Source organism: Harpia harpyja, chromosome 9, assembly GCF_026419915.1.
Source record: "Harpia harpyja isolate bHarHar1 chromosome 9, bHarHar1 primary haplotype, whole genome shotgun sequence".
Taxonomy (NCBI): domain Eukaryota; kingdom Metazoa; phylum Chordata; class Aves; order Accipitriformes; family Accipitridae; genus Harpia; species Harpia harpyja.
This window is the reverse complement of record NC_068948.1, coordinates 13836402-13864099: the sequence shown is the minus strand read 5'-3', so window position 1 is coordinate 13864099 and position 27698 is coordinate 13836402. Positions and strand designations below refer to the sequence as shown.

At 38.3% G+C, this 27698-nt stretch overlaps 1 protein-coding gene across 14 annotated transcripts in view; it reads left to right on the top strand.

Moving 5' to 3' along the window:
- The window catches only part of ZNF536 (zinc finger protein 536), a 357567-nt gene that overhangs the window by 48835 nt on the left and 281034 nt on the right, over positions 1–27698 (top strand). For 7 of the 14 annotated variants that reach the window (XM_052797134.1, XM_052797139.1, XM_052797143.1 and 4 more), the window contains exons 2-3: positions 7018–7112; positions 19859–19929. The exons of 2 other annotated variants lie outside the window; for them this stretch is intronic. The gene's annotated coding sequence lies outside the window, so the exon portion shown is untranslated. The remainder of the gene's footprint in view (positions 1–7017; positions 7113–19858; positions 19930–27698) is intronic. 5 more of the 14 variants (XM_052797137.1, XM_052797131.1, XM_052797135.1 and 2 more) reach the window with 4 other exon arrangements.

Here is a 27698-nt window from a genome sequence, read left to right as displayed (position 1 = left end):
AGGAGCCTGTGTCCCCCAGTGCCTCACCAGGTCTGGCCGGAGCTGAGTGCTCGGCGCTGGGCAGAGTGGGGTGTGGAGGAAGGGCAGTCACTAGAGAGCAGGACAGTCTGTATGCAGGGGTAACGCGGAGCAGCCTCTGGGCTGCTCTAGCACAGAGTGCTTTGCTCCCAGCCGGCTGCCCTGCAGAGCTGCCTCAGCAGGCTGAACCTGCCCTGTCTGCTGCCTGACATGTCTCCCTGTGCCAGGAACTCTAACGGAGAGGCGAACTGGTGGCAGTGTCGGTTATTTATAGGTAATTCTTACTCTCTTGGGAGATCCCTGTGGGTCCACAGCAGGTGGCAGAATCTGGCTCTCAGAATGGCCAAATCTGAAGCACAGAACAAGCCTGACCACACACCTGATGCATGCATGCTTGCTTCATGATCCAGGCAAAAGCAAATGTATTCTCTAACAGTTATTAAATATTCACCAACTAGAAAATATTTCAGACATCAATATCCTCACTTAACAAGCCTTGACATCCTATCCTGTTCCTTCTGATACCAGCCATGCAGCAGCTGCTGACTTTGGTGGGTGCAGGTTAGGATCCTGCCTTAGTTCTAGCTCATGCTCGCCTTTTTTTTTTTCTTTCCTTTTTCTTCCCCCCCCACCCCTTACTTTTTGCCATAGAGCATTAAGACACATAATGCAGAGTTAAGTTTGGGTTTTCTTGGTAAGGGTTAATAATCAATGTAGATCTTGACAAAGGAGATGCTGCCTGATTATACTATGAAACTTTTTTCTTAACTGTCAGTGAAGCAGTACTAATTATTACTCCAGTGTAAATGAGGTCATTTCCTATTAAGAGAACAAAATGCTTAGCCTTGCCTTGCCAATTCATACCATCTATTTTTCACACATACCCAGCTTCTTAGATTTTTTTTTTTTTTCAAATTTTGATAAAATCCATTCATTTGTATTAGAAAAGTGTAAACCATTGCAATAATAGTTGCCCATTATTATCCAGATGAGCTTTTGTAATGTGTGGGTTGTTTGAATACCATGTGTTAGCTATGGAACAATTAGCCAGCTGAATGGTTCTTTAAAACAATCAGATACTTTTATCTCCCTGAAAAAATACATTCCTTGGAAGTGTACTGTTTAACTGTAAATTCTGAGGAACATTAAACTCTCATTGCAAGTAGTACTTTAGGATATATGTTGATCAAGGACAAAAAGACATCGAAATATCTTGTCTTCGTGTTTTCATTTTTTTATGTAAGCAAAAAGATTTAAGGAATATTGTAGCAAACAAAGGGTAATTGTTTTAGCCCAGATGTTGCTTTTGCACAACAAGCAGGTTACAATGTTCCCACAGAGCTGATGAGCCCAATCAGTGAAATGATTAAAAATTGATTTTGTCCCTGTAATTACAGTATGTAAACTACTTAGCTTGGATTGCAAAGGAAGTGATTTTCTAATTACGTATGTACTCTGGTGTCTAATGATTGGTTTTTTGAAGTAATGAAGAGAGAGCCCTAACGACTCCTTGGTGCTCTGTTGTTTAAGAAAGACCATCTTTAGAGTAAGCAGCAACAGACAAAGAGTTTAAATTGAATTTTCAACACTGTTAATGTGCACATGGATTTGTTTATTAAAGAGACAGTAGTGTAATTTGATTGGTTGAGAACATCATGGCTTTTTTATTATGTAATATATTAAGATGCATGTGTCATGGTATAGGCACGGAGGTGATGGAAACCTTTTTTTGTACTACTTTAAATTCATAATGTTTTCTTACAACTCAGATTGCCACAAATGTCTGTTCATCCCGTGCATCCAGAACACCAGTAGGAAGAGAGCGCAGGTATCCAATTTCCCTCCGAGCAAAGTTATTTTTCATATAGGTGGGAAGTGAGTTGGCCCTTTTTAAACATCTGCATTGGAACTCAGTGGGCAGCTGTCTGACTTAGCTTTTTACATTTTTAAACAAATCTTTCTGGGGGAAGAAGACCAGGTAGAGAAAAAACAGGGCTCGGGGTGGTTGTGGGGAACACAGCCCCAGCACAGCTCCCTGGGGGCACTGGGCAGGGATGCAGGGTGTGGGTGCTACTCCGCAGGCACCTCGCCGCCACCCAGAGTAGCTTGTGGATGCGAGCTGGCCCAGAGGGGTGTCGTCCAGGGGAGCTGTGTGCCAGGCCCTGGGGCACCCCAGCTGGCAGAGGTTGTCCTTGGGGTCTGGGATGTGCAGCAGCTACTGGAGACCCCCCCCTTGCCCTGCAGCACTGGGGCAGGAGGGCAGCAGCTGCTGTCCCCTGGGGTTGCTGCTCTGGGATGCTCCTGCCCCCTCCTCCTCCTCTGCCCCTGGGGACCCCACTTTAGCGGTGGGCAAGGTTTTCCCCCAATGTGTGATTACCGGAGGATGGTGCAACAGTGGGATCTCCTGCTGACACCAGGGGAAGTATGCCTGCATGTTCCCAGGGCATGATGTGGCCCCTGGGGCTGGATCCTACCCCTTTCCAAATCCATGGTGGCAAATGCCAAGTCACAGTTAAACTGTGCTCGCCACCAGCAGTACAGATGTTGTTAGCAGTCATGCTGAGCTGCTGGTCTGCAGCAGGGCCTGATCCAACCACCACCAAGTCAAACGATGTCTCCTGACTTCTTGGGCTTTGAATTAGGCCCGAGCATGAAAGGCAGGAGCAGCACCCTGCTGAAGTAAGTGATTAGTTTTGCAACTGATAGCTAGTCCTAAAGGGGCAGGCTGATGGTGGTGTTAGTGCCAAAGAACACAGCAAGGTAGAAGCTGCGCAAAATAAATGCATACTAGGGTGTTTGAAGCACAAACGTGTGTAGAAAAATGTAAGGAACTGAAGAGAGTTGTGCCTCTTTGATAAAATATTCTTGCAAACCCCTTGGCTCCCCAGAAGTTAAAATGATGTGCATTCCTGTCCTGTTCTCTTTGCTGTCTTTTGCTTACTTACATCAGGAAGAAAAATGAGAGGGGTAGTTTGTCGCATGATCTCGGTGGTGTAAAGGAGCTTCCCTGGAAGGATGTTAGATCAGACACTCCAGATTTGCCAGGAGACGTGGGCAAATCCTGTTGTAGTGAGATTTGAGTTTTTAAATACCTCGTATTTATAGGCAGACAGTTTTATGTGTTGGAGATCTCTAAGCGCCTGGGCAGGGCACGCAGGGAGGAAGGTCTGATGCCAGAGCTATGAGGGAGGACTGGTGCACGACTGGGACTCGGCTGGGGAGGCTGCGGTGGCACGGGTGGAAACCATGCCCCAGCCTGAGAAAAGTGGTGTCAGCTCTTATGTTTTTCGGGAACAGTGGAAAAATACCGAGATTTATTCCAACATTCTGCTTTAGGGACTGTTTATCTCTCTTCATTTATGCATGTAACTCCCAGTGACACTAAATGGACCCCTAAGGCCCCGTCGGTCCTATCCTGCATTTATGATGTATGCTGCATTCACATGGAGGCCTGTGAAGGGTGTCCCGCATGGCTGCTGGGCTGGCTTTGTCCTGTCATTGAGCCTTTTTCCCTGCCTGTGTATCTCTCTGTCCCTGCATCTCTGATGTGCCTAGGGTGAGAGAAGCTATGCCACGGCATTTCAAGAGGCCCTCAAAAAGCAGCTGATAGGGAATAATTATTTAAACATGACACCTCATTCCATCAGAAAGGGTACGCTGTTTACAGAGGGCCCAAGCCTTGTCCCCTTGAGATGAGCAGGGGTTTTGTCATTTGAGTTTAACCGGGATGGGATGTGGTGCTACGAGCCTCACGATGAAGCCTTTGCAGCCTCAGTATTTGGCGAAAAGTCCCATTGTTAGAACAAGTCCATGCTCAAGCATCTGTTTTCCCTTGCTGTATATTAGATTTCCATCTGTAACCTGCAGAAATCCTTCTGGCCCCCACTTATCAGTGGGATGAGAGATTGCTTTTTCCCTTTAATATCTGTAATTTGTTTCAAGGAATGAGCTACATAAGCGTGTTTAAGAATGAACAAAAATTGTGCCCTTCTGCCCCAGTTATGTCTCGATAGTACTTTTATTTTACCATCCTCTTTCTGAAGGCCTTTGGGGTTTCTTCTTCAGGGGTAGAGGTGTGCCGGGGGAACAGGCTCACTCGCTGAGCTGAGCGCAACCGCATGGCAGTGTTACTCTGGGAGGCTTCACTGTGATAAATTGGTCTGTAGGGGTTCACGGTGCAATTTTTTAATGCCAGCGAGTGTATTAGACACTGGTAAACTGGCTCAATTTGACCTAAGTGGAACTATGTTAATTTGTTTCCATGCAGCTTGCTGCCTGTACCTTTAAAATATCTGCTTTACATAGTCAGTGTCAAATGTGTTGGAATAATATTAGCACAGGTAAGTAAAATACCTTTTTATAAGGCTTTAAATCATTTCTGCTACAGTTTAATGTGTAAAGCTACAGATTTTCCCAATTTGTTCGTAAGGTTATGTATCACAGACCTTAAATCATTTAAGGTTTTAAACCTGAGGGGTTCACTCACAGTCATGAACTGGAAAGCAGATTGCAAGAGACATTGACATGCTGATCAATGACACGAAGCCTCCAAACAAATCAGTACAGGACTTTAAGAGATGAAGCCTTACTGTGTTCTGTCTGTCATCAGAATTTATAAAGCATCTTAGTGAAAGCCCCTTGAGAATCATTCCTAGAATTTTGCAAGTCATGAGCGTGTATGTAAAATCTGAATTTTTTTTTAAACACAAGTAGCCTTGTAATAGCGTAGTGAAAATGTAGTCTATGATGTTGGCGTAGGAGTACTAAGCACCTGTTTAGCAAGGTAACAGTTTTGAAACCTAACAGTTTATTATCTTCTTTGTTTCTATTTCTTGGCTTTCTTACATTGAATGAGCTGCAAGTAAACACTGAAAAGGTATATCTTGAGGTTTTAAGACATCAACAACAGCAGAAATTCCAGACAAACAAGCTGTCACTCTTTTTAGACACTATGCAACTGAAAATGTTGGGTGGGACCTATGTTTATATGTAGCAGTCCAGGAATTTGCTTTTCCTCTGTGTCCAAATATTGTAACCAAAATTCACTTATTTGGATTCTAAAATTATATGGCCCTCTATAAATGGGACCTGAATCCTATCTAGATATGATTTCATATTTGGGAAGACCAAATCTGATGACAAGGGTGTTTTTTAACCATTTACAAAAGGTTTTTGTTCTCTCCAGCCAACACTGTAGGTGCTTGGCTTGACTGCCCATTGGTTTGCTTCTCGTGTAGCTGGGTATACCTGTGGGAGATGGGGTACCAGATTGGAGTAATGACTTGTACATGCTCACCACCCATTAAGCTCAATACTGTAAAATATGTAATGAGAAGATAGGCTTTGCCTTTTGGGGCTTATAATTCAAGTATAAAACCAGAGGCAATTGGCATGTAAAAGAAAACTAGGCATGAGGAGAGAGCAAAAAAGAAATGTGTTCCTACACGTGAGAAACAGTGGTGATGGCAAACCAGATGTCTGCTGTTGAATTGTTGGCAGGTAACTGTGGAAATGTGAGTTATAAAGGAGGGGTTTGAAGCTTTTACTGGGGTAATTCTCCTATGTCAGAGAAGGTGTATGGCAGAATTATCACTTGGAAAACATTTCAAAGTGTGTGGTAAAGACTGGTTCAATATGCAAGTGAGGGGGGAAGGAGTGGGAATCAGGAAAAATTGTGGTAGACCATCAAAGTGAAAATAAGTAGCCTGTGTTTGGTGTGGTGGAGAAACCAGAAGAGTGAGAAGAGGAGGTGGCACAAAGTGGGACATTCAGCAGTAGCATTTTGCATTGGATATAATCAGGACAAGGTGGAGTCTGGAGAGATCTTGGAGGATACATGAAAAGTGTTGTATTGGTATTGCACTCGTGGAGGGCTGTGCTGCTTAGTAGTGAACTCCTAATTTGCAGAATTATTTAATATTGTTTTCATCATCAATAGGAGTCCTCAAAATTGTTGTTTATCCTTCAAGTCAACAAATGGCATTGCCCAGCAGTGTGGTCCTGTGGGTGCTGACCGATTTAAACCAAATGCAGTAAAATGGCCAAGCTCTTAATTATTTCCCACAGAAATGAAGGATGCAATTCTGTACACACTGACTACTCCAGCCCGCTGCTGGGGCTTTGTGGAGAAGTCAGTGCTTCTCTGGGAAGTCAGTGTTGGTAAGGTGAAGCCCTAAGCCTGTGGTGCTTGAACTGGGGTTTCAGAGCCAGAGCCTGCTGTATGAAATAGTTTGGTTGATGTAGATGTACAAAGTGTATCATTTGGAAGTGACCTTTAATTTCATTTGTTAGACATGCATAGGAATAAACATAGTTAGAAGTCTCAGTCATAAATTCTTCAGATTATAGCTTCAGTCAAATGAACTTTATTTTGCTCTAAGAATGCCCTTTGTTTTTGTTTCTATTTTGCTTACTAATGTAATGGCCCTAAATTCACTACTGACAAATATCTTGGAAGTATTCTGGCTTGGCTTTTACTGCTGGCTCTTATCTCTTTTAAGTAGGGTTTATTAGATGAGATCATCTACAAAGGACTTACTTCTGTTATAAAATGGAATTAAAAAAAAGTAAAAATACAATTAGTAGCTGTTCTCTTTTTACTCAGTCTGAAAGATTAGAATATCAATGTCAAAGAGAATAACTGGGTTTCTGGAGTATGCTATGCAACTTTTGTTTTATCCTGTTTTGTCCTCTTTTGCTGCACTGTCTAGGGGAAAGGATCAGAAGAATTTCATTCTGTTCCTCAGCGTTATCTTGAGGAGAGGTTTTCCCTCTCAAAACAATCCAGAACTGAAAGAACTTTTCAGTTCCCAAAATGAAATGACCACCAAACACGTACATTATGAAGGCTTAAAAAATAAAAGGTGTTAATCCCATTAATTTTCCAATTCTTAGTATTCTCTGCTGCTCTGTAGATTGTCTGCTTGAGGTGGCGTTGTAATATTTTAACATAAATATCTGGTTCAAACACTGAGTTTTGACATATTAAATTTCTCACAGGTTTTATTTTTACAGTTGTGACCTTCAGTACCTATCCCGTGTCTTTTAAGAATTTCCTCAGCCAGGGAACAGATTCGTTGGTTTAAGAGTAACTGGTAAGAATACTTACTTATATTGTTCTCATAACATTTTCTTCTGCTTATGGATCAGAGTTTTTAGGTTTGTTTTTCCATATTTAAAAAATACATAAAAATGAGGTACCTAAATTAGATTTAAAAATCTGTTATCACATGTTTTTTTACATCTTCAAAAATATTGTGTTTATGTCTTTAGCAAAACTTTTTGTTGTAGTTCTTTCAGGGTGTAGTGAGCTACAAATAGATTTTTCAAGAAAAAATTCTGCTTGGTAAAATCATGAACATTCATCTTACGTAGTTGATATGTAATAACTGTGTAAGACATGAATCGTCATTTATTACTTTATCAACAGACTGCTGATTCTAAAAAACATCCATGACACTCATGATTAAATTCATTTTATCAGTTTTTGTTGTTTTTTTTCCATAAAAAAATAGAACATCTCATGCATATTATTAAGAACCATATTCTGTTGTATATTAGCATGAGAACACCACCCATGAAAATCAGTGGGTGGAGGGGTGTACTACACTGTATATGTGATTTTCCTCTGAGCTATTCCAGTGCAGTAGAAGAAAAGCTCCTGTAAAGTCTGAGAAATCAGATTGGTGTGAAATCAGAATCGGGTTATTTGGCCCTCAGTTTGAAATAAAAGTCTAGCTTCCTAGGAAATAACCAATAATTAATTCTACATTCTACATGCGTTAATTGATTCTTAAATCAAAATTTCTGATAGCTTCTGCTCCCAAATCAAATTCTTATGTTATTTCTTTATTATAATTGTTATACTGGATTGTCCACTCGTTTTTATATCTTGTGAATCAGTAGAAACTGTGGGATTCAGAGGAATTGTGCTGATTTATAGCTGATGTAAGTGAAAGGATATTCAGGCATATTAAAGCTTCAGTACTGCAAATGCATAAGCAGGTATTGAATTACTGATGCTAATGGAATTACTCACGTGAGTAAAGTTAAGCATAGATGTAAGTTTTTTCAGGATTGATGTCTGTACTTACGAATTTATATCATTTAAGAATATGGCTCAATTTTTAAAACTTACTAATTGAATGTGAGCTACTGGATTTTATTCTAGACAATTGACTCAAAAAGAATTACAGTGACTTGATTCTAGAATAATTCCGTCAACTTCAGAGAAGATATGTGGATTTTTTAATGCTGTAAATAAGGATGTAGTCTGACCAATTCACTTCACTGAGCCCTACTAGTATCAAGAAACACTTGCCAGAGTGAAGGAGGAGCACAGTACTGGACAATTAGTAATACAAATGGTTTCAATCAAATGGTTAAATATCTCAGCAAAGACGTGGTTCGTTTTGTAATAGCATTTGGAATCCAAATAAAGCCATCTGAGAGATGTGCTGTTTGTTGTGATGTTAATGCAGAAAACAGAGAACTCTCAACATGTCTTGAATTTCAGGGGGGTGTCACAAAGCCATTATAGGTTAAAAAAAAACAAAGAAAAAATTCCAAGCCCCCAAACTTAAAATATGCATGCAGAAGCTCATACTCGATTCTAATTAACAAAGCTTACCTTTCTCTTGACCATACCCCTTAGAGGTCATCATGTAAACTATTTAAATTGATAGTAATATTATGCACCATGAAATTAATTTTACATTGTATACAGTTTTTATTGTGACTTTATCTTGTTTCAAAAGTGCTTACTTTCTGATTTTGTGGATATTACTGACTGGATTACTTTTATTTTGGTTTTTACACAACAGTTATATTAGAAATTTGCTGTTTTATTCTTACCTTCTTAGTAAAAATCCTTTTATCACACAATGGGTAATTTATATCCATTACCAGCCCTTTCAATCCTTTTCAGTGGTGCTGTCAGTGCCTTTGGCACAGTAATGATTAATGTGATCTAATAATAGTGTGCCATTATATTACCTTAGTAAAACATGTACCAACATCCTATTCAGATCTACCAAATTCATAGCTTCCTATAATATTTTTGTTGAAAGACAGGATTACTATTTTTCAAAGCTGAATTTTTTTTTTTGCCTTTAACATATTTAATGAAATTCACAATTCTTTGCCATGGTAATCTTCGTGCATGCATTTGGGCTTGATGGGTGAATTTTATATCATTCTGCATTATTATGATTTGTTAGGCAAATTGTTTGACGTGTAAAGAGAGATATGCATTACATTGTTTTGTTTTGTTAAGGGTGCATTTTAAGCATTCAGTACCTTCTGATTATTCTGCTGTATTTATCATAGGGGGTATATTTAGATTGTAGTATGCAAGAATAAGCATTTGGGCTAGAATGTATCTTTCTTTTTCTGCATTCTAACCCAGATACTGCCACATACTGCAGAAGGCCAGCTCTGTGCTCCTCTGCCCAGCAGTACCAGTTTTGGTTGCAGTTGCTTTGCTGTGGTGCTCTTTCTTTGGCATTTCCTTGCTTTTTTGCCAGTAGAAACATGCAGAATGGTGCCCAACTGTGAGCTGGAAACTGGGATCGTGCAGTGCTATGTCTGTGGTTTTCAATCCAAGGTACATACATTTGAAAACCAAATTCGTACATATCTACCCTATACTTGAGGTTCAACCAGATATAGCATTGCTTGACCCCAAACTCTAGTTGTCAGGTAGTATCAGTTCACCCTAAAAGCAGAGACAGTATCCAGAGGACACATTTTTGGCAACAAAAAATGTTGGTGCTCATAAAAATGTTGCAGTTGTGTATGTATGACTGCCTTCCAGTCATTCCAGTTACGTACCTGATATAGTGTGGGAGTTTGCTGCTGCTCTTGCACTGAGCACCTATTCCCTCAGTCCTCTGCAACAGGAGGGACTTTAGTCATGGCACTCTTTCTAGTCTTGGGTTCATCTGTTTAATAATGCTCCTAATCAGCATGGCTGAAGAGTTTGGATAACACTGCATCTTTGCAAAGCATCTTAAATCTTCATCAGCCAAAGATGTCATTATTGCAGTCAGGGAGTCACATACTTAACACTGTTGCAGTAAAATCGAAATGAAACAGCATGTCCACATTTTAACTCTACTTTGTGATGTTCTGTTAAATATATACTCTTACTGTTTCATCATATCACAATAAATAATGAATGAGAAAAATATTTTAATCTTGTCAATACTGGCAATGTCTAAAAACAAGGAAAGTGTGTGTATGCATTTATGTGGATTCCTTATTTGATTTAGGCTAAGCGATACAGCTGTAACATGATTTGAAATATGCAATCAATGTAAACGAAGAAAAATATTTTGAATGCAGCATATAAACTGTGTGGCTCTTTAGACATATTTTTAGGAAAAGAAAAAAAGATGATGATTATCATACCATATAACAATAATACTACTACTGGAAATATATGCAGCAGCTTTATTTTCTGCCACGGTAAAGGCAATCTTAAGCCTTGGTCATTTAAATCAAAGACATTCTCATCTCTTCCACATAGCTGATACTTCATGACATAACAAGAAATGGGGGGGGGGCAGAAATAAAGCCTGAAATCTTGGTTTAACATTGTATTCAAAAGGTTTAAAGAAAGTTCAGAAAGATGCTTCCCTGTTTTTAGTAATAAATAATTATTTATGAAACAGAAAAACCTTTTATAAAGAGCTCTCCAAAATCAGTTTACTAATGGAGATATAATTTGCTAAAGCTCTAACAGAGCTATACTGGTGTTGAATTAGAGGTGCCTTAGGTTGCACTGTAAGTCACTGGACTGTCTGTTGTGCAGATTGCATTATATCTTACTGCTTTATTACTCGTGGATCCTGCAGTTGTACTAGTCAGGACCAAGCCTGAATGAAAAATGGTGGCTTCCTTTTTTTAGCTAAGAACAGAATGGTCAGTCATATGTTTCTCCCTCATCTCTCTACATGCAACTCAAAGTAGATGTAGCAGACTGCAGAATAGACTTTTCCATGGTCTGAAGCATTTTCAGGGCCTCGTTGGTTGTTTCTTATGTTGTTGCTTTCAGTGGGAAATTATTATACTAAGTGTACGAGGCACCAGGTTCCTTAGGGTAGTTTTATGTCTTTTTCTTTGGTAAAGTAGGATTGGAAGTCAGTGAATTGACCAGCAAAGGATTATTTCATCTGCACATCTTTCCACCTTCATTCTGATGGCCTTTATGTGTCATCTCTGGGAGTATGGCTGGTTAGAATAGGGAGAAGATGATCCTGATGAAGCTGTGCAAGCTGTTTAAACAGGACCATTACAGTTCACTTCTCTTGTTTAGGTTCCTATCCATACTACTGTACTGTGATCCTTAACACGCTTTGGGTAGGTTAGGAAGTGGCTCCTTTTGTGTGACTCTGAAACAAAGGCCTCCCAGTAAGCAGAGGAAGAAAAATAAAATGAAATTTAAAAATCTTGGCCTAATTCTTGGAAGACAGAAAAGCACAAGAGGGAAGTATTTTTGGCTTTTAAGGCTAATTTTATCTCTTGTGAGGCCATCGGGTCAATGAGTAGAAGTGGCGACTGGTAATTCTTCGGTTATATTACTAGCCACTGAATTACTGTGTGACTTTAGTAATGAAACATAAATGTTCTCTCTGTTCCCCAGTGAGCATAATACCATTTACCTGTCTCAAAAATGCTTTGTAATTTAATTAACACTTGGAGTGCTCTTTGAGATCCTTAGATAAAAGCAGGCAAAATGAGTCAATTGTTACAGAAATCCCAATTTATCCCCATTTAAAAAAAATTACACTTTGTCTTGACTTTTTCAAACCTCAAATAATGTTTGATAGGAGTTTTGGGCTTTGTTCTTACTGGTCCTTAGAGTCACTTATTCTTAGTGATTTGCATAGGCGCAGTGTAGGTATTACTTTTCTGTTCAACAGAGTATTTTGGTGGATCATAAATTACCAGTCCCTGTGCTGGGAATCTGTTTCTGAGAGAAGCATACATTTTCAGAGGAGAATTTGAGTTGTGCTAGAGAAGTTCTGTATTATTCTCCAACATATACTCTTTATTGTTTTAGGGGAAAGATTTCTTAATTTTTAGTTGTGTGCTGGATGCAATAGCTTGGTCTTTGTTTCATCAAGTATGCCAGTATCTTGCTGATAAATTACACATGACTGTACTATTGTAACTACAGCTATTCAACAGTCATGTATAATTACCACATCCTGTCATGGCCAGATCACTGATCAATGACCAAACCAAGTATTTCCTTTGTATAGACAATCCCTGTCTATAAGTACGCACCGATCTACCTTTGGACTGATTCAAATATTTAATTGTACACACACTTCTGTTTGAATATATACTTTGTAAGCCAGCTGAGATGTGTAGTTAAGCAGCTGATTTTTTTGCATTCTTCTCTGACTTCCAATAAAGAACTTTCATTAAGGCAAGCAGGAACACTTGCAGCAAGCAAGCTGCAACTTCAACCCATCCATGCTTTCCATCCTGTTTTGGAAACAGCCAGATCTCTCTCTGTTTCTGTGTCTGTCTCTGTCTCTCTCTCTGTCTCTCAAATTGTAAACCCCACCTCTTTGCTCCCAGGCACCTTATTCATTCTTCACTTTTTTCTTAGCAGCTCAATGCATTCATGTGGGGTTTGCTGCCTACCACTCAACTTTATTTTCAGAGACTATGGAAACAGCACACAGATACCTGGATACAGCTGGGCTCAAAGTAAGGTTCTTGGCAAAAATGTCTATGTTCACATATTTTCCCCTTTTTAATCTACTTTCCGCCACTATCTTATTTTAACTACTCAAAAGGAATTTAAACACTCTTTTAGATAAGCAGATAATCTCAACAAGCATCTTACAGCTAGCAAAAATGTTGCACACCTGTTTGTACACAGCCTTGATGAAATATCTCAGTTACGCTAAGCAAGTCTGCCATTCCCTTCTGGTATTAAAAATGCCATTATCTTGAAGTTTTAAGTTGTGCTATTTGTGTAATAGCACATAATAGCACCTACAAGGGAGTTTATATCTTTCTTATTCTTCCCTTCATCTCCTCTAGCAGTTGTTTCAGAAGAACCCTTTTGGTCTTACCTTGATAATTTAAATGCACAGTCTGATGCAGTTGTGACTGAAACTGAGGGCTGTCTTTCAGCTTTCATGGAAATCTGGGAAGGCCAGAATAGTTCAAGTGATCTGCCACTGCTTTTCAAATATTTTAGAGTAACACATGCTCCATTTAACAAAAATTGTTAATATTTTTTCTGACTCTATAGCTGACTTTCTTTCCTCCTCTATAAATTTTACTTTTATTGCATCTTATTTTTTACCATATCTTCTCACAAAAGATTTGGAGGAAAGGTGGAGTGGGAGATGTCTGTGAATTTCATACTTTTGCACAGCTGTAGTGACAGGTAACAGTGCTGGGAAGAAGTGCAAATGTGCAGTAGCAATGTGGACATCTGTACATGTGTAAAGGACTTCCTGAGAGTAGCTTGCTTTGAGAACAGGTGATGAAAGTGTGCAACCATAATGCTCAGTCAAAAAGCGGTAAGCTTCTCTCCCTTTCTACCTCATGGTCTTCCTCTGGAATATTACATTTTTACCAAAAGTGTGGCTGCATAAAAATAAAGCACATCTTAACTCTCTTAATAGTGATCTCAAGTGTTGCTTTGAATGGACATTGTCCTGTGACCAGAACACTGGAGGAAAATTCTTGTGTTCCTTTTCTTTCCTGTGGGTAACTGCACATTGCATAGCTGACCAAATATGCCAAGACTATGGAAAAAGAGAAAATGGCAAGATGACTATTTCCCCAAAACAGTAAACATACATTGCAGCCTGGCTTCTTATTTGAGAATGCAAGATTTTACTTTTTGAATAACTACTGTATTTTAACAATAGGCATCAAGTGGTTGCTATGTGATACACAACAGTGTTTTTCATGAACTTTTGGCTGCTGAATAAGCCCAGCAAATATGGGTTCTTACCCTTTTAGTTTTCTGGGTCAATTCATTTTGCACAAAGGGGAGAATGATAATTTGAGTTGTAGGCAGAGAATGTTTTCTTCACATGGTAGGAAAGATGAAAGCTGTTTTTATTTGATTTCTTTTTAAATTAAAAATTATAATTCTTTATAGAGTTACAAATAATTATCTTATTACTAAAGACATCCTGTAAGCTTGTTACAGAGTCTTTGTCTGTAAAATAATTGCTGATTGTCACTGCAAACTAAAAGTGGGGGAGAAGGAGGGGAAACATAGAAATATAAATCTATGTGTAACATGTATGTGTGGAAATTATTATTATTATTTTAAAAATGTGATTTAATTAGTCCAAAAGTAAAGACCTAGGTAAATGCTTTTTGTTTGTTAGGTGATGCTGGCCAATTATACAAAGGTGTTTTCTGAACTGCTGTTCTCCTCTCTAAATGCTCAGCCCTTTCCTGCTTATGGGTCAGAGAGGACAGTGTCTATCAGATTTAGTTGGCTTCCTGATGGGACACCACATTGAGGATGCTTTTATGTTCTTATCTCCTGTTCTTCTGTTGTTGGAATCCCATGGAGCAGGGTTTCTGAAAACTGTGGATTTAAAATCTGCGTGAGAGCAGGGACTGGCACTTGATAATGCAGGGGAGGGATAGGTGAGGTGGCAGAAGAGCAGGCAGATGTCAACAGCTGGTGGGAACACCACTCTGATGCATAGGGTTAATGGCAGCTTATGTGGGGGAGGAGGAGGACTCCAGAAGTAGGGATGAAGGAGGGGGTTTGGGACAGGGGGAGGAAGGGCATTCAAGTTATGCAAGGGAAGGGACAGAAATTATCTCTGGCTGTGCAAATGTATATGAGAATGTGTAACTGTCTAAGTTTCTCAATGCTAACGATCTCATTTGATTTTAATTAGCTTCTGGAATAAGTGTACTGCAGGGGCTTATTTAGGAAGGCTTTGGGGCAGGAAAAAGGGTGCTTGGTTGGGAGGGGAGTGAAAGTTGGAAGAGGGCTGTTGAGGAAAGATTCACTGTATTGAAAGACAAAGAGTTTTGGGCAGGGTGAACAAGGAGATATTGGTTAAGGATTCAAGGGCCACTGAGATAGGATGGGCAGAAGGTTATCATGCTCTTCTGCTAGGTGTTTCTAAGCCAAGACCTATCCTACGCTGTATCAGATATGTGGGAGCCCATGTTAGTCTCGACCAAATTAACAGAGAACATCATCTATGTGGCAAGTTCAACAAGGCTTTGGAGGGGTGGGTGGATAAACCATTGATGTACTACTTGCTACTGTTGGTGTTATACTGGATTTGGTTACTTCAAGGAAAGTACAGTTGTAATTACTCTTCCTTTTGCCGGCTATGTGTGAAAGCAGCCATCAGTGCTCATCCATACACTGAAGTGCCACAATGAGATGTGTTTTAAAATTAGAAAGATGTACAAATTTCACCCAAGTATTCTGGCTGTTCATTGTCTAAGGCTCTTTTCTTAGCCCCTCACCATGCTGCCGAAACACAGCTCTAAAACAAGCTCCAGAAAGGCTCCATTTCCTGCCATCTTTCCTCTAATCTGAACATAACTTCACTGAATTATCAGAGTGGCTGTAGTGCTCCATTTATGTAATATACATAATTCCATTAGATTGAATAAATTTACACTAATTTTTACCAAGTACCTCTGCTGAGAAGGTTTGTGTTGGTTGTTATTGCTTTGTTTTTTCTTGGACATAGTCAAGCTATTTCTGTGTATAGTTGTTGTGGCAAAGATTGTGTGTCTTTATCAGCCAGCAAAGTGTGAGTGTTTCACCTTTCTTAAAGACTTTCCTTACAAAGAAGAATGAAAGAAGTTACAATATATCCCAGGTCACTGTGTCCTGACAATCTTCAGAAAATTCTCTGCTTCTCTCCCCACTTGCCCAATTCCCTTCTCTTAAAAGTACCTATTGCCTCTTTTTGGTTAGGTTCATTCCAAATCCAGTTTTGAGGGACATACCTGTTCTCTTTGGTATCAAACACTGCAAACCTGCTCCCCTTCACCCCCCCCCCCCCCCAAGTTGATAATAGGGATTGCTTGCTCAAATAGAAAGGAAAATTCATGGATGACATTTTAATTTTATTTTTTTCTTAGATGTTCCATGTAAAGCACTTATCATTGGGATAATTTTCCCTCTCAAAGTCATATCAGACACAAAGCTGTCTTCAGGGCTATTTCTTCTAGTTCACTGGACAGCTGTTCTGCCTGAAAAGAAAGAAAAGATCGTATATCAATCAAAGACTTCAGGAGAATCCTTATGTTCTTTAACTAATAGGAAAATCCTAACTGTGAGTTCTTGATCTTCTGACTTCTGCTTTTTCATTTTGGAGAACTGCACTGATATATTTTGCAAGAGTATCTGTTGGGGTTTTTTTTTTAACATTTCTTTTGTGTGTCGCCTTGATGCTTGGAGGGTGTTACAAACTCATCTTCATTGGTGACAGGCATATCATAAGCAGACAGTTTTCTTACCCCTGTGACATGATTGATCCTCTTCTGAATGTCACTATGGGCAGAAATTAGTGCGACTTAGCAGAAGCAAGGTTCTCATCTTTGCTCTGCTGGTGCCGAGCTAGTGATTTCCAGTGGAAAAAGACTAAAGGGCTGAAGGACGTGCCCAAGCTGCAGCCTTCTTAACTGGTACCAATGTCTGTATTTACTCATCATTCTGCATTTTGGTAATGCCATTACACTGAAATAACTAACAGGTAATAAATTCCTTTTTTTTGTTAATTCATTTATTACTAATTATGCATTGACCCTAGTCTGTGATGCTAATTTAAAGAAGATTTGAAGTACATTAAAAATTCCTTGCCTTTAAAAAAAATATTCAGAATACTTTATACAATTTACTAAATGGTGTGTATATACAGTAGCAGAATTGAGTTTAGCTTGTGTCTTTTCACCTGTAAGTGTGGGGTGAACCACATAAGTGAACTTTGATGCTACCATTTTAGCCTAGCAGTGATTACCTTCCAGAATGGAAACCACATCCCTGATACAGGGTTTTCTGGCCTCGTTATGGTGTGTGTTGAGTGTTAGAGCACGTTTGCACAACACAGAGCCACACTGTGCACATAGACTGGAACCAAGCTGAAGGCTGACTTAGAGACACAGTAGCCCAAGGGAGCTATCAAGCTAACCTGGACATTTTTGCACAAGGAAACAAACAAACAAAAAGCCAAAACTGACCTCCAAGAAGATTTTTGGTTGGTGCTCTTCAAAGACATTGTTAGCAGTCTGTTACGTGTTCACGCTATGTTAGTATTTGATGGTATGTTCAGAGCCCAGTCAATGCTATGTGGGGCTCAGCAATATGCAGATATGCAGTGTTTCGATGTGTTTTGCTGAAAGAGACCTTCTGTTCTCTAAGGTGGCAGACCTTGACTTTGGTAAGGCTTTGCAAGGACTGCCTGGCCTGGATTACTTTATGTAGGATTGCAAGCAAAATTAAGGCATGATGCAGCTAATTCTGCAGTGAAAAAGAGGTATGAGAAAGGAAAGATGTGCCAGCATAATTGCAGTAAATTCTTGTATTTACATATACTTAAAGTTGTCCTGATCCAGAATTTCCTGAAGCAAATGAATTTATTGATTTTTAGCAGATCTTGGATCATATCGCTTGCCATATGGGATCAGAATATTGGGCCATCAAGTGCCATTGATTATGACCAGGAGCAGAAGATTTAGAGGAAGAGGCAAGAAACTTGTGATCAGTCATTGTAGAATAAGCTCTCCTTAAGGATATTGTAATTATAAGCAGGACACATGGCCAATATGTACAATGCGATAGCTCCAAATGAAGAGAAAACAATGGGGATGATTTAATTCTCTTTTGCTTTGAAATAAAAAAAGATCAGTTTTATTTAATCAATAGACTCTAGGGTTTGATGTATGGATGAAAACTTACAATCAGTGGAATAATATTTCTGGTTAAGCACTTCTCATCAGGAACTTGTTTGACCTGTGAGCTGCTTCATTTTTTAAACTTAGATGTCTCTATTATAGAACTTCTAAAGATTGTTGCAGTGCCAGTATGGGGAGTGTGTGTGTGTGTTTTAATACGGATGCGTCTTGTAGGAAAGGAGATAAACCTTCTTCTTTGTACACAGACACATACATGATTTATCAAACATATTGTATTACTCTGTCTTTACAGTAAAACGTACAGTGGATGTGAATTACTCTATCTGTGTAGGATTAGAAACTCTGATGTTCTGTCTTGTATTCAAGAAGAGGATTACTCTGCAGATAACGTGCAGATAATTTACTTTTAGTGAGGCATTGCAGCTTAAGGACAGCAGAATCAACTTTCTTGAGGTAAAAGGAATAGGAATTGGTATGGAACAATATAGTGTAGTGGACCACTCATAGGAATTTCAAGATGACATCAGAAATTTATCATTGTATATTTATTGAACAGTCATTTTTTCCATCATCCTAAAATTATCTTTTCATAAAAAAAAAAAAAATCTGTTGTAAGTGCTGAGTACCTTGAAATTCACCAATTTTATTGCATGTATGATTGGCAGCATTAAATACCAATGGTTCATTTAAATATGAAACATCTGTACATTATTATTTAGGGATTTTTCATCTGTTGATTTTAGAAATGAGGATTTTATGAGTCCGTGCATGCATAGTTGTGTATTAGTTATGTACAAAAGCAGTCAGTAATGAAAGCATAGTCCTAAAATATACTGTACATGGTTTTGTGATTAAGGCAGGAAATGCACAGAGTATGAAGAAATACAATATGCATTGCATTTGATTTTAGGCGTGGCAGCAGCAATTATGATTTCATAACAGTGGGAGTAACATGACAGTTCAAAAGCACAGTGAGAAGATTATGGTTTTTTTGTACACAGCAATGTAAATTCTTAAAATAACAATGTAATTTTTACATTTCTCACTGGATATCAGGATAATCCAATTTAGAACAATCTATTCTCAACAGGTATGGTAAAAATAGATATATCATTCTGGAGCGTGGTATAATACATTAATTTTTATGAGTGAGTTATGAAGATGTACAACTCAGGACCTAGGATAAACATCATATTCCTTAATTAATCCATTACACTATGGCACATATGTGCCACTTTTATTACCCTAAAATGAAAAATGTGAGAGAAAAAAAAAAGCTGCTTTTTTTTTCTGTATTAGAAAACCTTTCTTCTAAAATCATAAAAATGTAAAATCTAATGCACCAAACACTATTAATGAGTTAGACATCTAAATTCCTTGAAGACCTGTAAGATAAAGAGCCATCATCTTCTGGTAATCACATTCAAATACAGTCTTTAGCTCAAATGTTTTATAGCTTATGCATGCAGTTCATACATGTTTAAATGAATCCAGACCACTTAAATTCCAGCTAGAGAATGCAGGTGAATCTGTGTTTGAACAATAATATAGGGACAGTAGTGGAAAATGAATGAAGAAAAAGAATATCTGACCCTTTAATATCTCAAAATGCAGTATTATAGATGCATATAGTTGCTGAAGCTGCCCATACAGGTCTACAATGGACCTTTTTCTCTTCTGGGTCTTATTATAGCTTTCAGCCAAGATTCTTCCTTCTGGCCCATCTTAGATCCCCAGCAAATATGGTGCATTTGTTTAAAAATAGGAAACTTGTAATTTCTAGAGGAAGGATGGCAAAGTGTCCACTTTGGCTTGACTCCACTAGCCTCAGTTTAGGAATTGTTCCCTTTCGCTCTGAGTGTGGGTGGGTGTCACGTTTTAACTGCAGAGTTTTATTTACAGATGGGGATGAATATTAGTCTTGTAATTATAAATACTTTTGCATTTACAGTAAAGGATCTACGAGAGCTTTCGTCATCCATTGGTTAAAGAATTAAACCTCACCACAGTTCAGCCAGCTAGGTAAGTTGTATTAGCGCTACAGGTCAGAGTAACTGCGGTTTGGGAAGGTGGGGTGATTTTCTTAACATCTGTCACTGGCAGAGCTGTCTGGGGCACATCTTGGAACAGACTCCAGATCTCCCTCACTTCCTGGTCTATGACTTCCCTTCAACACAGTGTATCTACTTGATTATCAAATACGGGAACTTTTTTTCCAAAATGTGGTATTTCATCTCGTATTTATTTACTAGAGCTGGGTGCTGAAACAATTACTTGCAGCTTGCCTACTAAATTGTACCAGAATTTCCTAATATCAAACTTACAAGTTTATGAATGTGTTTTGTGTGCCCAAGAGCAAATGATCTTTAAGATATCTATGTGAATACATTTTAATGTGATTTTAGAATGTTAGGCTATCTGTCACGATCTGTCATTTCTAAAATCTGATACTAATAGAATTTAGTATTTGTTGTTTTACATTAAAATAAGAATAGGCATAAGACAACATAAACCAAAACACTATTAATGAAGAAATCAAATTAGAGATTATTGTGTATTGAAGACATTAAATTTAATATAAATTAGCACAATACAAAGAAATATGTTTTTCTGCTATCTCAGCATTAGAAGAATAGCACTGCTTTTCTCCATATGTCTGTGTCACCAGGTTGTTATTTCTTTTGTTTAGTCATATAATAGAATGTGTTGAGACATATTATCCTCAACTTGTGTAACAGCCTACAAATACTGATTGCAGTTGGAGCTTGTTATGGAAAAGTATTGCCCTGTGGATTGAGAAAATGACCAACAGCGGACTATAATCTATGAAGCTGAGAGTAAAATTGCCAACTAGAGGTCATTTTTCAAACCAAGGGGCAATAGTTTTCTACTATAAACTGAATATTACAGTCAGTATATGTTTTATTAAACCATTTCAGAAACTTGGGAGCAGTTTCATTTAAACTTCTTGCTTGATGTGGCTCAGAGAACAGGCCCAGGGCAGCTCACAAAGATGCCTGCCATAGTCTCTATAATAAATATTCTGTATACTCAGTAATTATGAAGGCTTTAGGGCCTTAATGGTGAATGGCCATATCCTGCCACCATTCTGCATCCTTAGCAGCAGTTGAAGTCATTAAGATTTGTGTATAGAAATTGGTGCAGGCTGCTGTTTCTCACTGTAATACTATGACAAACTAGGGCCAAACTATATAGAAAAGCCAGTTATGGCTATTACAGTCTAAAAGATTAAAAGAAAAACACCTTTTCCCTTCTCCATACCCTTTCGTTGTTTTTCTTTCCTACTGAAGTATGTAGACAATGGATCTCTCTATTGGCACTCATATGGGGGTGATTGCCTAGTGCCTTAGTCAATAAGAGGATTTCCATTCTGGAATAACAGAAATAACAACAACAACATGCATGGACAAAGTGAAACCTTTATCTTCCTCCTTTAACACACCTTGCATATCCATAAAGAGTTCTGCCATCCTGTGCCTGGGGAACAGAGGTGCTTTCTGCAGTCATTGCTCTATCTGAGTGACTTTTACTGTTAGTAGATTGTCGGTACAAAATCCTCAGTGGACTTCAGGTTTTAGAGTGATGTGGAGTTCTAGCCTCTCTGCAAAACAGGGGGGCAAAGAAAAATGAGAAAGACCATAGTGGTTTGGGCAGAAGGGAGCCAAATAAAATCTTTCACCTTTTCCTTGAGAATCCCTGTTGGAAGCGTGTTGTTTAGAGCTCCTTGTGGGACTTCTCCTTAGCTGCTTTTGTAAACTTTGATGTCAACTTGTTATCTACTTTGCAGGATTTCTAATTTTCTATTTTGGGAAAAGTTCACAGACTGATCCTGGTTTCATGGCATAAGCATGTAACAGTCCAATACTACTATGTTGTCAACAGTAAACATATTTAAGTTACTACATGCCTAAGTTGCAAGTTCACTTGTCACAATTATGCATGTAAATTGTGCATTCACATAACCATAATTGGAAATTTCTATCTGCACTTGCCAGATTAATGCATAGTTACAGCTGTAGCATGGGCAAATTAGGTGCAAAATTTGTTTTTGCACTTCGAGTTTTTAAAAACCAGACCTTACATCCATATGTGTGTATATTATACAGACACAGACATGATTTTCTAATGGTCATAATTTTAAAGGTCTACATAAAACTTCGCCACCTTCAGTAAGGGTGATGGATTAGAATAATAAAAATTGGAGCAGCAAAAGACCTGTTATACATCTAGTCCATCTTCTTGACGTTGCAGGATTGTTTCCTACAGGGTATTTGCTAATAACTTTGTCCAGAGCAAGTATAAAGGTCCCAAGCAGTGAAGTTCCCCCTAAAGTTTCACAGATATAATTCAAAGGATATTTTTCTGACATTTTATCTTAAATTGATCAGATTACCCTGTTACGTTGGTCATAACTTCAGGGACCTGTCCTCTGTGTATCTCCTTGGTGCTTCCATGCTTCTAAATATTTGCAGAAAGTTGCCATAAATTATTTTGGTATTGAACATGCCCTTTTCTCTCATCCTCTACCTGACACTGTGTCACTGGGCAGATTGTGGTTTTTTTCCCCAAAACACTCTTGTAGATCAAAAGGCTGTGCTAAGTGAAGATCATACTATTAATTTAGTGTTGCATATATTGCATAATATATACACACTTTCTCTATATTATTATGTATCTAGTCTGTGTTCATTTCTAGGAGGATGTTGTTTAGATGTCTGTCTGATTGTATTGAGCACTGTACAAACATATAACTAATCTCATTTTTGGCAATGCTTAGCTCCAAGTTGAGAGTGTAGAAATATAGGGTTATTAGTTTCTAGAACATTTTTATTATGCGCTTTCTATTTTGATTGACAACTATTAGTATTTTAAGATGACAGAACTAAAACTTATGCTGCCAGATAGCATCAAATATAATGTATGCTAAGTAAACAGAAGCATGTGAGCAGGATAATATTTATTGTATAGTTACATAGCAATGTGGTAAGAGACTAGAGAGAGAATTTCTCCAAGAAGGATATTTGATATTTTACACTCTTTAGAAATACAAACATAGGACTGAACTTTGCACCCTGTTTCCTCAGGGTAGCATGCAGGTTTATTGTCTATCCTGGCTGGGTTGTTCTCAAAAGCTTCCATTCTTCATCTCCTTCCTTTCTTTCCAATTGCCTGTGAAGGAGAGGAGTAGAAGATCCTTCTGAGCTGAATTTTATAACTCTTCTGCTTTACCATTTGATGGTTTGCCTTGCAGCTCCAGCCAAAATTTGTATGAAGCCCTTCATATCCAGTCCTTTTCCCAGAGACCTTGACTGTCCACGTAGATGAAGGTCTGGAAGGGCAAGAGGCACAGTCAGGAGAAGTGTTGTGCAATAGGAGATTTATGAGGAGAAAGGTGGAGCCACTGTGACCAAGTCAGGTTGCAGTTTCTCATTTGGCAAAAAATCAATAATAATTTTAACCGAGTAAATAATAATTTTGTCTCCAGAACAAAAAGAATAGTTACTGTGAAGTATGTGCAAATTTCCCATATATTTCTAGTGAATATTTAAGATAAAGCAATTAGAGGCAGGGCAAGAATTACATATAGCTTTTAAAAACCAACGAATAAAGACACAGTTCACCTACCTAAAATTCAAGTTAAAAGGAAGAAGCTGGAATGTTCAGAACCTGGTTCAGTAAGTTGTGCTTATATCTGTGTGCGTCGACTGCCATGCTGGAGCAAGGCCGGGCTTTAGAATGGGGCAGCAGAGATGTGCATCTTCTGAAAACACCAATACACACTAAGTTAATGAAGGTGTGAATTCTTGTGCTATGTGAACAAGTAAATTGAAAGATAAAATTGGCATTAATCAAAAAGTAGGAAGACTTTGGGCTCTCTTTTTTTTTAAATAAATTAATTTCAGCTTGCATCCTTTTCAGCAAAAAAGTACTCGGCTTAGTGTTGCAGAAGGTTTGTCAGGCACAGAATATATTAGGCAGAAATACCTGGTTTAGCTTGTGTAGTGAAAGGAATAAAGCTGTGTTAATCTGGTGTTCCGCTTGTGCTAACTTTCCTATTTTAGACCTAACTTACTCTTTCAATGAAGTACCACGCGTACCTTTCTTTAGTGGAAGAAATTCTAAGAAGCAGCTCTTCAAATTATTCTCAATTCAGGGTTTTTTAAACACATGACCAAGAATGACTGCTTGTGTCTTTGTACAGCATCAACACAAGTAGCTGTAAAATCACAAGATAATATCATTAAGCAGTTGTTTTTGGCAAACTCAGATTAACTGGAGAAAAGGAGAATCAGTGGGATTGATGCATTACTCTCTTGGGTAAATGATTTTTTCCAGTCATTGAGACAAAAAGTATCCCAAGTGTGGGGTGTTTTTATTTTTCCCTGACCATGCCTTTACTTAGAGTGCCTGACTTGTAATGGGGCTGTTAGGCAGCACTTTTAAACAGTTGCAGTTTCTAACTGCAATTAGAATGTCTTTAAACACAAAATTACGTTAAAAAAAACCAAACCAAACAAACCAAAACCCAACTGATCACATAGCATTTATTATGAACTGTCTGGTTAAGTTCAGCATTCATTCCTTAAATATAGTACCTCATACTTTACTGCTGGAAGATTCTCTTTTGGATTATAACCTCTTCTTCTCTCTTAAGTGTAAGTGGTTGACTGCTGCAGCATTCATCCCATGCACCTTTTGTATTTGCTTCAGCTTTTCATTCCTTGAAAGTGGTTTTCCTATTGACTTGTGCTTGGCATCAGGCTGATGCCATTAAAAAAAAATACCAGTCTTAAAATGCTTATTATGAATCTTGATTGGTGAGAGCACTGAAGGTGCTTGTGGAAGTACAATTTGTGAATAGTAGTTCTTGTCGATCAAGACGATGTGCCATTGTGTCTGACGTACTTGTAAATTGTTATCAATTCCGTTACCAATTTATGTCTAATCCCTTCTTGTCCATCTGTGATGCTCACGGTTCATCTCTTTTGGGCATTAATATTCACGTTTCAGAATGATACATCTAATGACTGGTCTCACTTTGAGGGAACAGTGCCGTGTTATGATGGAATAAAGTGTCACGATGTCTTGGGTAAATAAACCAATCAGCATAGGAAGAGAAAAAAACTTCATCTGGCAGGAAAGAAAATGGAGAGGAAAAGCTGTGGCCCATGATTGCTATTGAAAATGAAGGCACTACCCAGTAGAGTAAAAACGAAGAAATGTGCCATCTGCATCACATTTGTAGTTAGTCATGGTGGTTATATGGGGGTTGGAATTATATTAAATGCCCTTCAGGTAACCTTTCTGGATTTTGCAGCCACGGTTCCTGTAAAGTCCTCTAGTATAGTCCAGTAGACAGCCCAGTGCAAATTGTAATGCTTTGTTCTGAGATTCAGGAAGAATTGCGTCAGAGATGTTACTCAAAAGGACCTCAACTACAGACTTTGATCATCAGGGTCAGGATTTCAATGCCAGTACTGTTTCCATTTGATCATCTTTGTCTCCTGTAACTTAAATCCTATCCTCAAATGCTTGCTTAGGGATGGCATTGATATTCAATGTGAGCTGCAAATGCATCAGAGATCAGATGGAAAATATGTATATAATGTATCTGTGTATTGTATGTGGCAGCTAGGCATAGTAATGGAGTAATGCTTTAATATATACAGTATCTTTATTATACAGTCAAGTGGAAAAAAGTGGATGTTTCTATTTATCAGTTGTTTTTTTGTCTTGGGTGTTTCTATCTTTGACTGATACAAATATTTTGGAATCTAAACATATCTCCACAATACTGTTGTGTCTTTGTTCTCGATTTCTTTCATCTTAACTTATCAACACAGTATATGAGCCATTTTATCCTACAGTGTGATCATCATCCTAGTGTGTATTTGCTCATTAATGTCAGGTTAAGATCTAAAGAAATATGAAAGTAGGAGTGAAATTTTTTTTTTGTTTGTACTAATTTTTTTATACTAATAATGATGGAAATAGGAAAACTACTAGTACTGTGGCTTTGGGGAAAAAAAAAAAGTTTACACATTTTCCTGCAAGTTCTGTACTGCTTCCAGTCTTGGGTTGGCTTAAATATTAGTACTCAAACATGACCTTAAAACAAAAACTTTGACCAAGTCTTTCTTTGTAGTGGGGAGTAATTGTTCTGATATTTATTGAAACAATTGAAATATCCTGATGAAATAGCCCTTAAAAACAAATGTATATGAAATGCACATTTTAATCTTTGTATTTTTTCACTGAACGGATTTCTTTTTTTCACCCATGTCCATTGCATAAGTTCATGAACAGTTGGTAAGGTCTTGTTTTTATATACCTGATATTCATAGTGAAGAAACTTTGAAAAGAGAAAGTACCAATGGAAAAATCTAAGACCTAATAATTTTTAAAAAATTATTTTGGTTGCTAACAGGACATGCATTTGTTAAATGAGCCTTTTTTTTTTCCCCCACAAAGTTAGCCTAGAAGTATTTTGAGACAGTTTTTGTCTTTTTTAGAAAACAAAATTAAAACATTTTTCTGGTTTAAACTGAAATTTTCCTTGAAGGGTACAGACAGAAGAAGGGGAGGGGGATGCGCGAGTGGGTCAGGGAGACCACAATTTACACATTAGGGTTTGGGCGTTTTGTCTAACTTAAGGTGTTGAAAATTCTCACAGTTGGAGCCCACTCCTCTCCACTAACTAAACAGGAGCAGAATTGTACTAGTCCTGGTCATATGCATCAAAAAATGTCCAAGTAGCAGCACAGGGTGGGCGATTTGGGGATCATTAGGACACGAGTGAGGCTAACCCACAGTAGGTCCCATGGGGAGTGACAGGGCACTGATCCTTGAGCTGAGTGAGGGTCAGAGAATGTTTCCCAGTTGAGCAAAACCCTGAAGCACAAAGGGAACTTGATGTGTGCGAGTTGCTTCAGGGAGGTCAGTTGCACGCTGAAGGCATTAGATGGACCAATCTTGTTCAGACCTGCTCTTCGCATCCCCCCCCCGCCCCTTCATTTCAACCATCCAACCATTTACACTGCTTATTTTTATTCTTCAGAATTGCTCTTTCCTTTCGTGGGGACAGACCACCACCCACAAACTCACAAAAAAGAATAGTTAAGAACATGTTTTGTCTTGAAAATTTTTAATTTGATTGACATGATTTCTAACATATATGTTTTCTGAAGTTTTCAGGGGAAACTATGCAAATATTTTGATGGAGTTGAAATGCCTAGTTTACATTCGCTGTTTTTAGATCATTATGCTATATTGTAATACAGCATGTTAAAACAGAAATGACAGAATTTAAGGATAGTGTTTCGACTTTTCTAAGGTAAACGGTTCCATATTGCAATGTCAGTTTTGGCCTGTTTTGGGTTGGAAGCAATTTTTCTGCTGAAAGTTTCATTTTTAACAGATCTACCTATGATAATGAGTTTAGCAGCTATGGCTCTTTCATTTCAGTCCTTCCTGAGAATCACCATGTCTGCCTCTACTTGTTGCTTTATTATTTTTAGGAGCTGTCATTTTTCAGTCCTCTTCAGACTCTTTCCCCAATAGCAGGAGGCACAGAGGTCTTGTTTCTTTTTTTCTGCATTCAGAATATGAGACACAAAGAAGCCCACAGTCTAGTTACTGAGCTAGGTTTATTGCAGTAAGTTGGCATTGTAGGGCACATTCTTCCCAACATCTTGAAGCTTTTAGCAAGTCTTTTCTCATATTTGAAAACTGACACAGTTTGGCTTCTGTTTATGAAGGAGTCACAGTCC